This window comes from Saccopteryx bilineata, chromosome 3 (genome assembly GCF_036850765.1).
Source record: "Saccopteryx bilineata isolate mSacBil1 chromosome 3, mSacBil1_pri_phased_curated, whole genome shotgun sequence".
Taxonomy (NCBI): Eukaryota; Metazoa; Chordata; class Mammalia; order Chiroptera; family Emballonuridae; genus Saccopteryx; species Saccopteryx bilineata.
In genome coordinates this window covers 17,551,056-17,567,503 of record NC_089492.1, presented here as the reverse complement: position 1 = coordinate 17,567,503, position 16,448 = coordinate 17,551,056, and the positions used below count along the sequence as shown (strand labels likewise).

General features: G+C 41.1%; 1 pseudogene; it reads left to right on the top strand.

Annotated features, from left to right (window-relative positions):
- The first annotated feature begins 9,432 nt into the window (after positions 1–9,432).
- LOC136332722 (U6 spliceosomal RNA) lies at positions 9,433–9,528 on the top strand (annotated as a pseudogene).
- Positions 9,529–16,448: the final 6,920 nt, after the last annotated feature.

Genomic DNA, 16,448 nt, shown 5'->3' with positions numbered 1-16,448 from the left:
GCCAGAGTCAGCAAATAAGACAATGGCAGTCCAAATGCATTTGGGGAATGGCGGACCCCAAAACAACCTTTTAAACTCCAAATTCTGAAAGTGTCAGGAGCCATTTTTAAAAGATCTAGATTCTAACATCTCTGCAGGCAGTAAACCTTTATTGCATTTCTCACACTAGCTCTCTCTCTCTATCCATACACTCCTTCACATCTGTGCTGTTCTCCCAGTTCTTAGCACTAAACAATGCACATGAATACAACTAATATATTAGTGGGGGAAAATGCAACCATAAAGGTAGCAAAAATATAAAAGATAGTAAGATAATGGCCTCAAAACTCAGAGAGTGAACCAAATGCTAACATTGTGCATTAATATGATATATACGCATCTTTTTCATAAGGATTTGAGAATGTGGGCATATGTGTTCCTTGTTTTTACACAGAAAATTTGAAGGGTGTAAAATCCTTGATATATTGAAAATCGTATGTTAAAAACTGAGGCTAAAAGTCTAAATAAGCCACAGTGTATTCTTTTAAAATAGCTCTCTGTTTCATTACATTTTCTGTCATTGCTAAGATCTGACCAGTTCATAAGTGAAGGTAGCCATCAGATCATGTAGCCAAATTACATGGAATGTCAGTGGGGAAAAACATGATGCAGAAATGGTGTTCATTATACAACCAAGAAGCATGAAGATCCGAATAGAGAGGCTTTAGGAGAACAACTGAGTGAGGACCAGAGAGGGCTTTTATTTATGTGTGTGTCTGCGCATGTGTTTTTACTTTCGAGTGGATGTGAGAGCTTAGGTTAAGCAACATGACTATACCAGTGTGGAGATAAAACAAAGAGAACAGATTTCAATTGAGCAAAAACACTCCTTCCCTAAATGGACTAATTCTGATAAATCACCAAGACATGAGGCCGCTAGATTCTAGACAATGAATTTATACAAAAGGAAACAAAGCCCCACAGACATTTTTATTGTAGATGTTCTCAGTATGTCAGTACCAAGCTATAAAACAAGCAAAGAATTGAGCATAATTACAGCCCCTCTCAGCAGAGCAGGGAGAATTGGTTTGAGAAAAGTTCCACTGTAATTCATGGCACTAGGGGGCTTCCCTCAGCAGGACCATAATTCAGGTTCAAGGACAGAAACCAGATCTATGCTGTGCAAAGGCTTGGGTCTGATTTGTAGACCTTAAGTTGGGTTATCTCGTGTAGGCAATGGATGTATGAATCTTTCCTGAGCCCAATGGTTTGGGATTTGGTTTTAGCTCCATCAGCTTCTCTGAGCTGGTTTTCTCATTCGTAAAATATGGTGTTGTGACTATGGATACTATAGGGACCTTTTTCCAGCTTGAGCATTCTGATCCTTTCTTTCTCCTTCCTCTCAAACTTTAGGTTGCATTCTATACCCCAACTGTAGTATTGTAAAGCTGAATTGCTGATGAACGGAAAGGGCCAGTCCAAATATCTGCCTGCTGGTCTCCAATGGGGTAGACTGTATGTCGCTGTTTGTCACATTTTACTTTCCCTCCTTGAAGAGCCTCTCGTTGGGGGAGGCTTATATACCGCTCACAAAAATTAGGGGATATTTCAAAATGAATACAAAGCAATAAAATATCCCCTAATTTTTGTGAGCAGTATGTGTCCCTGCCCTGTTGACCTCAGGGGTGGCCATGTGAACTTGCTTTACTCGGTGGAATACAGATGAAATCATGTGGCACTTCCGACATTAACATTTCAGACTTGTCATGTCTCTTGTCTCTGATGGCATTACATGACATCAGAGCTAGAGAAAGCTCTGTGAGCCTGAGTCTGGAGTGACCAATGTTTGAAACAGTGAATGATTGTGTATTGTGAGAAAGATGCCCCCCTCTTTTTTAGCCACTGCAATGTTGGGGACCATTTGATATCATCTCAAACCTCATCTCTCCTGACTAACATACCTGTATTCTAGGAGGGGCCAACCATGAAAAGCAGTTCTTAACTATGAGTCCAACAGAAAATTAAAATATAGAATTTTTTTGTAAATACCCATTCCAGGTACCCCAGTGCCGGCACTAGGCTCTGAAAGATATGAACAATTCAGGTTTCACTGAGTTTTTGATGCCTTTCATTTTCTCCCATGGACAAGCATCGCCTTTGTGCCTTTCACCCGTTGATCCCACAAGTGTTTTGAGCACCTAAGTAACCGGGAAGCACTGGGGATGGAAGAGCGAAAAGAGGCCCGGTCCCTTAACTTGGTTGTGTTGTGTCTTCCACTAGGCCCGAGAGACAGGTGCAAGACACTGATAAATGCAGTGCTAGGGCGGGCATCCAACGTCATGGGAGCGCTCAGAGTGAGCGTGGTAAGTCAGAGCTTTGGCATTGAGGAAGGCTTTCCAGAGGCAGTGACGTCTAATCCAAGACCTGAAGAATAAGTAATAATTAACAGCAGAATGATGAGTGTGCGTGTGTAAACAGAGGTTGGGGATTAAGTGTGGTAGCAGTACACCGCTAAAGACTGTTCCAGGAGACCACACAGGTAGACGATCAGTGGTGGGTCCAGACAGCAGGTGTTAAATGGGGCATTGTTTGGAAAAGAAGGAAAAGCCAGGTCACGTTGGAGCTTTTGAATCGTATTCGGCACTCTGGGTTTTACCTCAAGTGTTACTGCGGAATCTCTGAAGGGTTAAGGAAAATATTTCCTGTGACTCAAATTGCCTTCCACACAGGACCCCATACTCCTTATCTAATCTGCGTAACAACCTCTTTTTCTTTAACAATCACACTGAACTCTGTGGAACCTTTCCAGGCATATATCTCCTCTCTAATTGTAGGTAGGTAGGTAGGTAGATATAGAGATAGAGATATGTATATAGGTATATCTGCCTGAACACATTTATTTTTATATAATTATATATTTTTACTTTCATTTCTTTCCCAAAACTTATGACCTAAAAATCCTGAGAGCAGGGCCTTTTCATCTGTGTCTCCTCAGTGACTCTCTGAGTTCTGGACACATAACAGGCACTCTGTAAATGTGACAGAACTGATGAGCAGAAGGAACAGAGCCTTAGGTAGATCCAATAGGTAAGGACATGTGGCTACTGATGCAGGCACCCCGGTTCCTCCTGATGGTCTGGGGCCTTTCAGCTGGGGACATTTGGTTTTGAGGAATCTCAGCATGGTCCCATTTAGAAGTAACACTTGGCAGGGAAATTAAGGCACTAGAATTTGCCACCACCCCTTTCTCTGAGGAATCTCAGGCCAGCTGGGGCTTTACCCGTCTCTTCTAATTCTCTGAACCGATTGCCACTGTTGGAAATACTTGTCTAGGCTTCTGCTTCAAGCTAAGCTGGTTCAGGTGTGCAGGCAGGGTCATGCTCTGGAGGTGAACAAACCGCAAGTCATGCCTCAGCTCCGCCATTTATCAACTGTGTATGGTAGGCAGAATACTAAGATAACCTCAGTGCCCCACATCCTGCATACGCCCCCCGCCTCATCCCTGAGTGTGGGAGCACTCCTGTGATTAGGTTACTAACTAGTTGACTTTGAGTTAAAGAAAGGTGGGAATATCCTGCCCGGGGCCAGATGGCCTGGAGAGCAAATAGCCAAGTTGTGAACTTCCTATTAGAGTCATGTGACAAGGAGGTATGTGACCTTTGCTGGCTAGAACGAACTCCGCCAATCACCAGTGAGCTTGGGTGAGGACCACAAACCTCAGCCAAGAAGAACAACCCTAGGCCAACACCTCGATCACAGCCCTATAGACTTGAGTGGAGGACCTGGCCGATTGTAACTACGCTCCTGGTCTATAGAAGCTATGAGATAATGCAATTGTGTTGTTTTAAGATGCTAAGGTTGTGGTAATTTATGGTGCAGAAAGAACTTAGTAATGAAGACAAATGCAAGGTGTGATTGTATGACTTTAGGAAAGTGACCTACCTCTTCTGAATCTAATTTTTATCATCTGTGAAGTAAGCATGATAATCGTGTCCCCTCTCGGGCTGTTGTTGAAACCAGTAGACATAGAATATGCAGAGCACCTCATAGTTCCTCAACAGGCATGAATTATCCCCTCGGTTGCCCCAGCCCCACCAGCTCTACCATCCATGCCAATGGCTTTTCTGAAGCGTTCTGCCCTGGTTGTCCCTTCAAGAGACAGCACAGAGATGCAGGCTGCCATCGGTGTCGCTTGCCTAGCAGCGTGTCCTAGCCGGTGTTCTGATGAGAATCCTCATTGTCATGCAGAGCCACGGAGTCCGGGATGGATTTGCTCTGGGAGCCTCTGTGTGATTAATACTTCAGCTGTTTATGGAGTCTTTGCCCTATCATTTTCCATTTTAAAAATTAATGTGCTACTTTCTTTATTATTAAAAAACCAAGAAGGGGAAGTTCAGCTGGAGCACAAAGGAATTCTGTATGCTTTAAATTAAAGTTTCTGAGTATAGGGCATATTTGGAAGACCTTTTTTGACATGCAGTTCCTTTATAATCACTATAATATCTTTTCCTCCTTTCTTTCTTTCTTTCTTTCTTTCTATCTCTCTCTCTCTTACTTCTCTTTCTCTCTCTCTTTTCTCTCTCTCTCTCTTTCTTTTTTTTGACAGAGACAGAGAGAGGAACAGATAGGGATAAAAAGGGGAGAGACAAGAAGCATCAATTCTTCATTGTGGCACCTTAGTTATTTGTTGAAAGTTTTCTCAAATGTACCTTGACTCAGGGGACTACAGCAGAGCAAGTGACCCCTTGCTCAAGCCAGTGACCTTAGACTCAAGCCAGCAGCCATGGGGTCATGTCTATAATCCCATGCTCAAGCCAGCAACCTTGCACTGAAGCCAGCGACCTCAAGTTTTTGAATGTGGGTCCTCTGCATTCCAGTCCGACACTATTGATGGTGCCACCGCCTGGTCAGGCTATAACTTTTTCTTTCTGCATCACTCCCCCCCCCCCAGCCCCAGCTCCTTGGGGAGCTGCCCATTCCAACCCTGAACTCAAGCAGGATAAAAGGCATCTGAGTCAAGAGGTTGTGATGTGGTCATCATGCCAATGGTATTGTGTATGACAGTGTCATGTAAACCATTAAATTAGAGTTTAGAGTCAGAAAAGACTTGGCAGGCCATGTGGCTTGACTCATTTTACAAATTTTAAAACCCCTGAGCTTTAGATGTTTGATTGCCCAGGAGCCACAGCTAGTTAGTGACTAAGTTTTCTCTGAAGGAACTCAGATCTCTGACATGCTTTCCAAAAGTAATCTGAACCAACTCCTTTATTTTATGTATAGAAGTTTAAACCCTGCCCCTTGGACACGAGGATGTAATTGTTTTCCTCTTTGTGATATCCCTCAGCCCAGACATCATCGTGGCCCCTGGTGACCTGTGACACCACCACCATCTCATCTTCCAAAGGGCTTTCTTAAGCCCAATAGAAAGACCCAGTTCAATAAGGAGGAAAGATTGAGGTTCGATTGGAGGGGCAGACATATCTCAGTTGCCAGTACTAACTCTCAAGTGGTTGAGAAATAATGTTCTTTAAAGATTATCAATGAAACTACAGAGTCATGTAACCATCAGTGGACTTAGTCATCCGCTTTTCTTGGTCTGACTCTTTTTCCTGTATCTACGCTACCTATATACTTCTCATGACTGGTATTTACATACTGGAACAGTCTGGGCTCTGTTTTTCTAAAAGGGACAAAATAAATTCTGTCCTAGAGCCCAATCAACTTATGACTGTAATAAAGCTTTCGGCTTTGATGGAATATTTACCAGGTGTGTAGGAAAGTTAACCTAGCAGACGGGACTGCTATCCTTCGGAGGTCCTGCTTGTCATGTTGGCCGTGGCTGGCACCTAGGGACTTGAATGGTTAACAGTTTCCTCTACTGATATAAAATTGCTGCCGACTGGTAAGATTGGCTCACTGTGCCTGAGCTGTCTGTACAAACAATATAACGCATGCTGAACACCTGCTGTTCTTCTTGGATTCTGGCATTTTGGTACATGCCAGGCAATGTACCTATGTGTCCAGCTCCCAGGGCAAACTTAGTCACTGAGTCTCCGGTGAGCTTCCATGGGAGACAATATTTCCCAGGCATTGTAACAACCCGTCGTTGCAGGAACTAAGCGTGTCCGGTGTGGCTCCACCAGGATGAGTGTCTTGGAAGCTTGCACTTGGTTTACTTTGGACTTTGTCCCATGAGCCTTTCCCTTTTTTAGTGTCACTTTTTATTCTTTCACTGTAATCAGTCTAAGCTGTGAGTAAAGCTAAATACTGAGTCATGTGATTCCTCCTAGCAAATCATCAAACCTGGGGCTGGCTGGTCTTCAGACTTTCTCTATTTCTTAGGGGAAATTTATTTGTTTAATTTTACTTTCTGAGAACCATCCCTAGCACCATGAGAGCAGCAGGCTATGGCCTCAGGGAGCTCAAGTTCGAGAGCCAGTATGATGAAAGACAATCTACTCTAAGATATTCAGATACCGTATATAATGCCATACCTCTTTTCTACCCATCATTTCCCTCTTGTTTGCCCATCCTGCCCTTTCCAGATCCCACATGTTCTACCTTTTAATTTTCCAGCTTACTTTTTCCTTTCTCTTCTCCATTTTCTGTCATTCTATTTTCTAGGGATGCAGGCTCAGACCTCTCTTTGACTCGTCTGTCTGCCTTAGATTACAGCCTGGGCTGTGAACTTCATGAGGCCAGGGACTATATAAATAGGAAGCTTATTTATATAAATAGTATATGAAGACTCTATTTTTATAGTCAGAACTTGTATTATTTGTCTTCTAAACAAAAGAAATCATTTAATATTTGTCTTCTAATCAAAAGAAATCACTTAATATTTTTGTTCCCCAGTTTTCTACTTTGATAAAGGGGGCTAATACCTAGCTACACTGCAAAGTTACAGAGCAGATCAAATGATATATTTTTAGGTAAAGATTCAAAACTTTTTGGCCACATGAAAATGCTGAGGCTTGTTATTCCCCTGGAGGTCTTCACAAGTAGATTGCATTAGAATAACATGCTCCTGAGATGTAGGCATTCTCTGTCTTTGTTCATAAAATGACAGAGAAGAGACTATATATATTCTCAATGAGCAAGGGCCATAGGAATACGTATCTCTGAATAAAACAAGGCTTTGATGATTGACTCTAAGTATTTGTGACTAAAACTCACAAAGAAGAAACAATACAATCATTTTGTATGATCCTGCAGAGTAGTCACGACAAATGGAGGGGGCGGGGGAGAGGGGAAGTATGTAAACGACCTGGCTGAGGCATGGGAATAGGGTTCGCAGGAGAAACACATCATTGGGAGGTGTTTAAGATCAAGCTGAATTGCATCTTGCATGTTGCAAAAGGAATTCAACATTGGATTTATGAGTAAACTTCTTTAGAGACAGAGAGTCAGATAGAGGGATAGATAGGGAAAGAGAGACAAGAACGGAGAGAGATGAGAAGCATCAATCATCAGTTTTTCGTTGTGAGACCTTAGTTGTTCATTGATTGCTTTCTCATATGTGCCTTGACTGTGGGCCTTCAGCAGACCGAGTAACCCCTTGCTTGAGCCAGAGACCTTGAGTCCAAGCTGGTGAGCTTTTTGCTCAAACCAGATGAGCCAGCGCTCAAGCTGGTGACCTTGGGGTCTCAAACCTGGGTCCTCTGCATCCCAGTCCCATGCTCTATCAACTGCACCACCACCTGGACAGGCATGAGTAAACTTCTTTTGTGAACCACCCCCACATTTTTTGCTCTAGTGCTCTCTGTACTTTTTCTTTAAATGCATCCCTCATTTTTATTAGATCTGTTTCTTTAGATACTATATTTTGTACACTTGATGCTTTGGTTATTTTGTGCAATGCACCTTAAAATAAAAAGACCATAAAAATGCTTCTGAGAGCAAACCCCAAACTAGATGCCTTCCAAAGCTGATATTCCACGGGAATTGTTGAGCCAAACAAAAGGCAGAAGTAAAAACAGAACTACAGCCTGGAGATGATGATTTCTATTCCTGTGAACCCTTTGGGCACTTGGCATCACACATTCTTCCTTGAAGAAAAGGATGGTACTTAACTCGTGGAACCGATAAGAACCACCTATTCATTTGCTCACCACTTTCTCACAGCCCACCAGGACAAGAGGTGCAGACCAGGACTACAGCAGACTGGGTGTACAGTAGTCCTACTCTTCCTCCCTCTTGCTGCCCTGGTTTTGTACTTCCCAAATAAAGCATCAAGACTCAATTCTTCTTCATCTTTCATCTTTCTTTTTCTTCTTCCTTCTTTCTTCTTCCTTCTCCCCTCTCCCTTCTTGCTTTTTCCTTCCTCCTCCTCCTTTTTCTTCTTCTTCTTCTTCCCCTATCCATCCAGCTAGGGCTGATACTTGAGTACTGAGCTATTTTCAGCACAAGAGGCTTATGTGCTCAGACCAGCTGAGCGATCCTCAGCACCAGGGGCCACACTCCAACAAATAGAGCCTCTGGCTGCAGGAGGGGGAGAGGGAGAGAAGAGGGAGGGAGAGAGAGGCAGATGGTCACTTCTGTGTGCCCTGACCAGGAATCAAACCTGGGACATCCATACCCTGGGCCAGCACTCTATCCACTGAGTGACTGCCCAGGGCCAAGACTCAATTCTTGATTCCTGCTCTATTTTCTAGGGACATAGTCTAAGACCTATCCCCTACACCCTATTTTATATGCACACCTGGCCTATAGAAGTTATAATCCTTCCTCTATGATCACAGTTGATGAGAGCAGAGGACACCTGACATAAGATGTACCAGTTTTGTTCTTGCTGGAATTTGCAATTTCAACCTAGAGACAGTGTATAGTTTGCTAGGGCTGTTGTAACTAAGTACCAGAAACTGGGTGGCCACAGGGAAGGAGCAGTGAATAGTTTGTCCCAGGGTAGGAACAAAAAGGATGTTGATACTATGTATTTAATGGAGAATAAACTGTGACTAAGTTAGAGGAAGTGATATTGCAAACATCTCAAATATAATCTGCAGAAGAAAGTACTTGAACTGGCCTTTATTAACTAATGTAGAAATCTTATAATGCCTGTTGATATCTTCAGTGTTCCTTAGGTATGTTATATAATATATGTTACTTAATGGAGTGAAGAAAGCCATGTTTAATGAATGGTGCTTAAAAACAGCTGATCAAACAGAAGTACTTAAACTCAGAGCCAAGTCAGGTCTTTCCACTTCTTAGCCTTCTTTTATTTGGAGGCTCATGTCATATAAAATGTATATTAATAAGGGAAGTGGTGCATTGATACCTGGATATAACTGTGTTAAGATTTAATTATCATTTGATAGTTAACAGAAGGATGTATTCTGTAGATATAATAGCATTCATTAATTCCTATTTTATAATATTATTTTCCTACTTTATAGCCAATATATTTTTGTTTCATTTTTTTTTGTGTGTGTGTGTTTTGAAAATTTTATAGGCGTGCTCGCTTCGGCAGCACATATACTAAAATTGGAACAATACAGAGAAGATTAGCATGGCCCCTGCGCGAAAATTTTATAGGCTTCATACATTGTGCACTTGGCACCTAGTAGAAGAAAGGGATGTTTATATCTTAATCTTTTTTAAAAAATTGACCTTTCTATAATTACATTTTTCTTTATAACTATAAAGCATTATTAACAAGGAGTATAGTATTTAAACTGCTGACATATGTACTCTCAAGAAACATCTAGAAATAATCCCACGTTTCCACAAACATGAGGGGAGTTCTGTATTACAAAACCCACTGTTAACAACTTTTGCAACAAAAATGTCTCTCATTTTAAAGAACACTTTATTAAAAAGTGCAATCAGAACAAGCCACATTTCATAATTAGCTGACTTCCATGAGCATCAATCTGTCTCATTCAAAGTTAAAATGTGTTCAGAAGCACAGCATACAATCAGCCTGCTTATGTAGTTTCTATATTTTTGACATAAAATATATTAAGCCCAAATGAACCATTTTTATGATAGGGAAATAAGAAAACACCTCCGTACTGTTGCAGATATTGTTTCCTGCTTGAAAATAAAGGCAATTAAAAATATTGCCATTTGCTTATTTCCAATTATAGTTGTTATACACTTTTATCTTAGTTTCACGTGTCCAACACAGAGATTAGACATTTATCTAATTTACAAAGTGATCACTCCAATAAATCTAATACCCACCTAGCTCCATACACAGTTATTACAATATTATTGACTAGATTCCCTATGCTGTACTTCACATTCCCATGACTATTCTTTTTTTTTTTTTCAGAGACAGAGAGAGAGTCAGAGAGAGGGATAGATAGGGACAGACAGACAGGAACAGAGAAAGATGAGAGGCAGCAATCATTAGTTTTTTGTTGCGACACCTTAGTTGTTCATTGATTGCTTTCTCATATATGCCTTGACCGTGGGGCTACAGCAGACCGAGTGACCCCTTGCTCGAGCCAGCGACCTTGGGTCCAAGCTAGTGAGCTGTGCTCAAACAAGATGAGCCCGCGCTCAAGCTGGCAACCTCGGGGTCTTGAACCTGGGTCCTCCGCATCCCAGTCCAAAGCTCTATCCACTGCGCCACTGCCTGGTCAGGCTCCCATGACTATTTTTATAACTGGCAATTTTCCCTTCTTAATCCTCTAACCTTTGTACCTATCTTCCCAGCCCCCCCTCCAATCTGGCAACCAGAAATTTATTGTCTGTATCTATGAATTTTTGTTTTGTTTGTTCATTTATTTTGTTTTTTTCGATGCCACATGTAAGTGAAATCATATAGTGGTTGTCTTTCTCTGTCTGACTTATTTTACTTAACTAACACACACACACACACACACACACACACACACACACACACACACACACACACAACATTGCCCTTTGCAGGCATTTCTACTTTTCCTGAATTAGGTTTCATCCAACAGTAGGCTCTCCATTGCTCAGCAAGATGTGTTCAACCAATTCAATATCATCACATAAGACGAATCTCACAGTATTTGTTAGGGTTCAGCTTAGGGCCTCGCCTTTGCAAGTTTTCTCCCTTCTCAGACCTACTTTTAACGCTTGATTTCATATAGCTCCTGACTGGATGCCATCTTGTGTTATTTTTCAACTGCTTTCTATCTGACCATTCAGAAATAAGCTTCTTGACGGAGCGTTTGTCGGCTTGTGTCTGAGTTCAGAGATGAACCTCATGGAAAGCAAGCATGGATGCGGTGAGTGTGCCTGTAGACACGATCAGATATCTGCCTTACCCTTAGCGGACCAGGCGGCCGTACTCTTCTTTCAAGCCTGCTAGCCTATTCCATAGTCTGAAACAGGACAGGACCTGTCAGTCTGCTTGCATCAGTTGTCCTTCCTCCATTCATTCATTACTCAATCAGCTAACAAATATTAATTGAACTTGAATGTGTCCAAAGTATAATTTTCTCAAAAAACAAAAGTGTCTGTATAATTCAGAAAAAAAGAGATTAAAATGAATAAATGCAATTTAAAAACTAAAATTGTGGGACAGACATTAAAAGCAATAATATTCTGTGCTGGTGAATGTAAGGTGGTATAAGGTAAGGCATGTATGTGCATATGTGGTTGTCTACTGTATATTCTTTATGAAAATGGATAATATCTATGAGAAACCTGGCCAGTCTTCTTAGCAGGCAGTCAATGTTATTAAAGGTAAGCACAGTGTCTAGTCAATAGTATGTGCTATATACCATATTTCCTCATGTATAAGACACACCCTTTTTTGAAAAATTTGGAGTCTAAAAACTGGATGTTTCTCATACAGTGGTTGTAGATTTTTTTACTTGAATTTCCCTCTTTTTTGCGCTTGTTTTTTGCACTCACTGTTGAAGACAGTGATTCGTTATCAGATACAGATGAGGACAAGTTCATGGATGGGAGTTTTGACAGTGATGAGGAGTTGTATGAATTTTATAATAAATAAAACTTGAGTTCAATGACTTTATGTGATACATTTTTTTTCAAATTTTGGGCCCCCAAATTAAGGTGCATCTTATACATGGGAGCGTCTTGTACACGGGGGAAATACAGTAGGCTTCTAAAGTATCTTTGCACATATTCTTCTCATTTATAGAAACTTTGAAAAAATAATCAGAGCTCTAAGTTTAAGTCTGAAAAATTAAATGCATCTTAAACGTCTCACTGGGTGGACATGGTTAAATTATGAAGGCACATTCATATGAGAGAGTATTATACAACCATTGAAAATCAGGTATTCAAAGAATATAGAAATAAAGAAATTCTCAGATATAATACTGTATTTTAAAAACAGTATTTCAAGTGACCTGTATATATGATTATCCTAATGCTATTAGAAAGCATGTGTGAAAAGTTCTAGAAAGAAATATCAAATATTAATGGTAATTATCACAGGGCATTAAAATTAGAAATAATTATTTATTTTGTTCTTTATGTTTTTCTATAGTTTCAAAATTTTTCATAATTATTCTGTTTAGAAAAAAAAATCTATATTTAAAAAGTGACCCAGGGAAAGGAAAATTGGTGATTAAAGAATTATAGACCCTAATTTTTTTTTTACTTGCTGGATAAACATGCAGAATGGAAATCTTGAATATTTTTAAAGAATAACAATTTTTAAAACAAGAACTAGTTTTAAGATCTAATTCACTACAGAATATTTTTAAATATAGAGTACATACATATATATGTATAAATAGATGTATATGCATATGTATATGTGAATATAAATATATATTATATTCATTCTCCCCCCTGAAAAGTAGAAGAAGCTTAGGTGGTGAATCACACCCTGGCCGGGAGGTGACAAGACAAAGCCTGATGAGTTCTGGGTAAACTCAGCAATAATTCAAGTCAGTAGAACAGTAGGAACCTAAGCCAAGTTTCAAGGGGAAAAAAACAAACCAAAAATACAATGAACTACCGATGATCTTGGGAACTGGTAAAGTAATTTGCAAAGGCTAAATGTTATTGCAAATCTGATAACTTGGATGTACCAAAACTCACTCCATCACCTGTCAGCTAAGTGACAGAGTCCCCTGGCAGGCCTGGGAGGGGGGTGGGGTGGTGGTGTCACTTTTATACCCAACAAACTCCTTTTCTTGGTGGGGTGAATTATGAGCTCAAACCTCCATGTCTCTGAATGGAAATGTACCTTCAAATGCTTTGAAAAATTTTCTCCTCTCATTTCCCAGTTTGGAGGAAGACATCATATGCCTTCATGGTGGGTTTCCAAGGAATATTTACTGCGTAGGCAATTCCTACCTGGATTTTCTTGAAATAATAAGAAGGCAGGGGTTGGGGGTGGGGAGTGCTCTGAATACTTGTAACCATGCCCACTGAATTGAAGACTGCGTAGAGCAGCTCGGTAGCGAACGTAATTACTGATCGTCATAGCTGACGTGTATATTTTTCCTTTTATGGTAATTTTGTGCCTATCACCCAGGGAGCCTAGAGAAAGTTACATAGGAAAATGCTAAGGTTAGGGACATATCCTTTAAATAGGAGATAGACACAGGGCACACGCTCAGCCACTTTTAAAAAGAGAGTGATAACTAGTTGACTCGAAAAGAAGCATTCCTAATTTATCACCTTTAAAAGAAACTGTCTTTATTATGCTGCAGAGTATTCTAAGTGTGTATCATGGCCACTAATATTTTATGCATGTTTTCTTTTTTTTTTCCCCCAGTGGAAGACATTTGCCATAATTCAGCTTTAACAAACTCTATTCTCAGCTGTAACTCAGAGCATGACATATATCTGTTGTCCAGCAATAAATCTAGAGTTGTTATAATACTTCTAAAGATCTGATTCATGCAGAAAGCATTATTCCTGCAATTTTAATTAAGGAGTTAGGAATTTCTCCATTTGAATTCCTAGCATTCTGTACACTTTATTGCATCTTCCCCGAGGAGCCCCAAATGAGATATTTGGATTACAGACCCTTAGAAGAATAAAACCCATAAGCTCTAACTCAGGGATGGATAAGTGGATTTTATCCAACCTTAGAACTGACTTTGATGGTTCAAATTGTAGTGAGTCTCTTAGGATTGGATGAATCATTAATATGTAACTTCTCAAAGCTGTAATTTTTGCTATTTGTTGATATCAGGATATTAAGAAGCAGTCTCTTGTTTGACTTCTTATTTCTGGGAAGCCCTCCAGTTTCTTACTTGGCTTTTACTAAAGCCTACATTCTGTGACTCCAGACTAATAGAACAAAATCAGATATACAGCCCAGAGCAATCTCTGTATGACCTATTACATTAGATGATGTGACTTTGACATACTGAGGTGGTGAATATTAATTTGTGCACAGGTGCAGGTGATTCTACACAAGTACATAGAAGTTATACATTTCTAATTGCCATTATATATTTAGGTTGAGTGCATATTTAGACATTTCACATTCTGACCTTGGTCCTGATTTCCCGTTCTAATGCTACAGATACTACATAACAGTAACACTACTAGCTCTTAAGTACCAGCTCTTGTCTAAGGGTTTTACATAAGTTATTTCAATGTTCATAACTAACCAGTGAGGCTATTACTATGATTATCCTCATTTTACAGATGAGAAAACTGAGGCAATGAGAGATGAAGCAACTTGTCCAAGAACGCAGAGGCAGGCAGTGGAAGAAATACCTACGAATTTGAACCCAGGCAGATCTGACTTCAGAATTCACGTTCTTCCGCATTCTGCTATGCTGCCTGAGCTGATGTAACTCTGCCAGCACACATTTATTGAGCACTGCAGCCAGTACAGCCTATCCAATCAGGGAAGAGACATGTCAAGGAGTTTGCCATCAGGTCATGAGACAAGAAGTACACATAGGGACAACTTAGGGAGGAGTATATCATGGTCATAACATTTACTGGGTGATTGCTCTGTGTCACATACCACACTAACAATTAAATTCATGCAACCATGGAAGGGACTTTTTTCTAATCTTGGTTTGAAGAGAAAGGAAACTGGAGGTAAGTAACTAAAGTCACACAGAAAAGCTGAGATCTGAACTAGATAGTCTGGACCCAGAGGCCCTGCTCCTAACCACTGTACCCTCCTGGCTGGGAACAGGTCTGCAAACAGCAGGTAGCAGAAAGGTCTAAGAGATTTGCAAGGGGAGGAAGGGTGGAGAGTCCAGTGAATCGGTTTCTTATCTAATTAATTAATTTAGTATTTATTGGCTATTTTTATTGCTTCTAGCCATACTAAAATGCTTTTGGCTTTCTGAAGTCACTATGTTCTCTTTTGTTTCCAGAACTTTCCAAATTCTGTACCAGGAATGTTCTCCGTGCCCTGCCTCCCTGAGCACCAAGTGATCCAGCCACTTTATCACCTCAAGCATCACCCCCCTACCACCACCACCATCGTGTGGCTGAGTCCTATTCACTATTCAGGTCTTGCCGTAGGTCCCCAAAGCTCTGGGGAGCCTTTCTGCTACTCTAGAACTGGAGTGGATGAAGTCACTTGTAAGCCCACCCCATAGGAGCACCCACCGACCACACTGTGGCGTGACTGCGGCTCTGCCCGTCTCGCCATCTGCTTCATACCCTGCTCTACCACGCGCCTCCCGCAACCAACACTTCCTCACCCACCCCACCCACCCCACTAACAGAGCCTGAGCTTCCTGAACACTGGAAATGAATCTTCCTCCGCTGAATTGCAAGTTCCTAACACAATGCCTACAAATGCTTTCTATTTTTTGGATGAATGTTTGAGTTCTACATGCCAGGCACTGCGCCCATAAAACACTTACAATGTGACTGCACTGATTTAACTTTTATTTCCATTAACAGTATCTAATTCTCATAATAACTGTCTCCAATAGGTATTATTATTTCCCTTTTACAGACAAGGTTACCAAGGCTCAAGGACATTAAATAACATCCCCACGGTCACATAGTTAGTAAGTGGGGGGTTGAAATTAGGAATCGGGTCTGTCTGACTCTAATCCTGTGCTACAGATGAACCAATAGTTGCAGAGCAGAGTCTAAAAGCTATAACGTAGTTCTAATAAGGCACACAGATGCGGCAAAGGAGTCAGAAGTCATCTCTGCTTGCGGTGGCTGGAGGGAACAGCAGGGTTTTCCCAGGGATGTGACGCAGAGGCTTGATCTGGAAGGATAAGTCTGAGTTGGTTTGGATGAAAACAAAGATTAGCAGGTGCACATATGATGAGCTGTGAGAGCCTAGTCTCTTCCTTCAGGGTGGGATGACGAGTCTTTTGTAACAGGCACGCAGGGGGCAGGGGCGAGGCAGCCAAGGGCACTTGGATTGGAGTGTAAGGAGTAGAGCCCACCTACTACAGGGAGCTGGCAGGATGGGAACAGTGACAAAGGATGTATCCCCCTGGATTCTACCAGGTCAAGTGTGGGTGCCCAGGGACAGAGTGGCATTATCAGACCCTGGAGGGATGTAAGATTAGTGTGAAGTCAGGTAGGAAGTCAGTTGGCAGGCACAGGGCAATGAT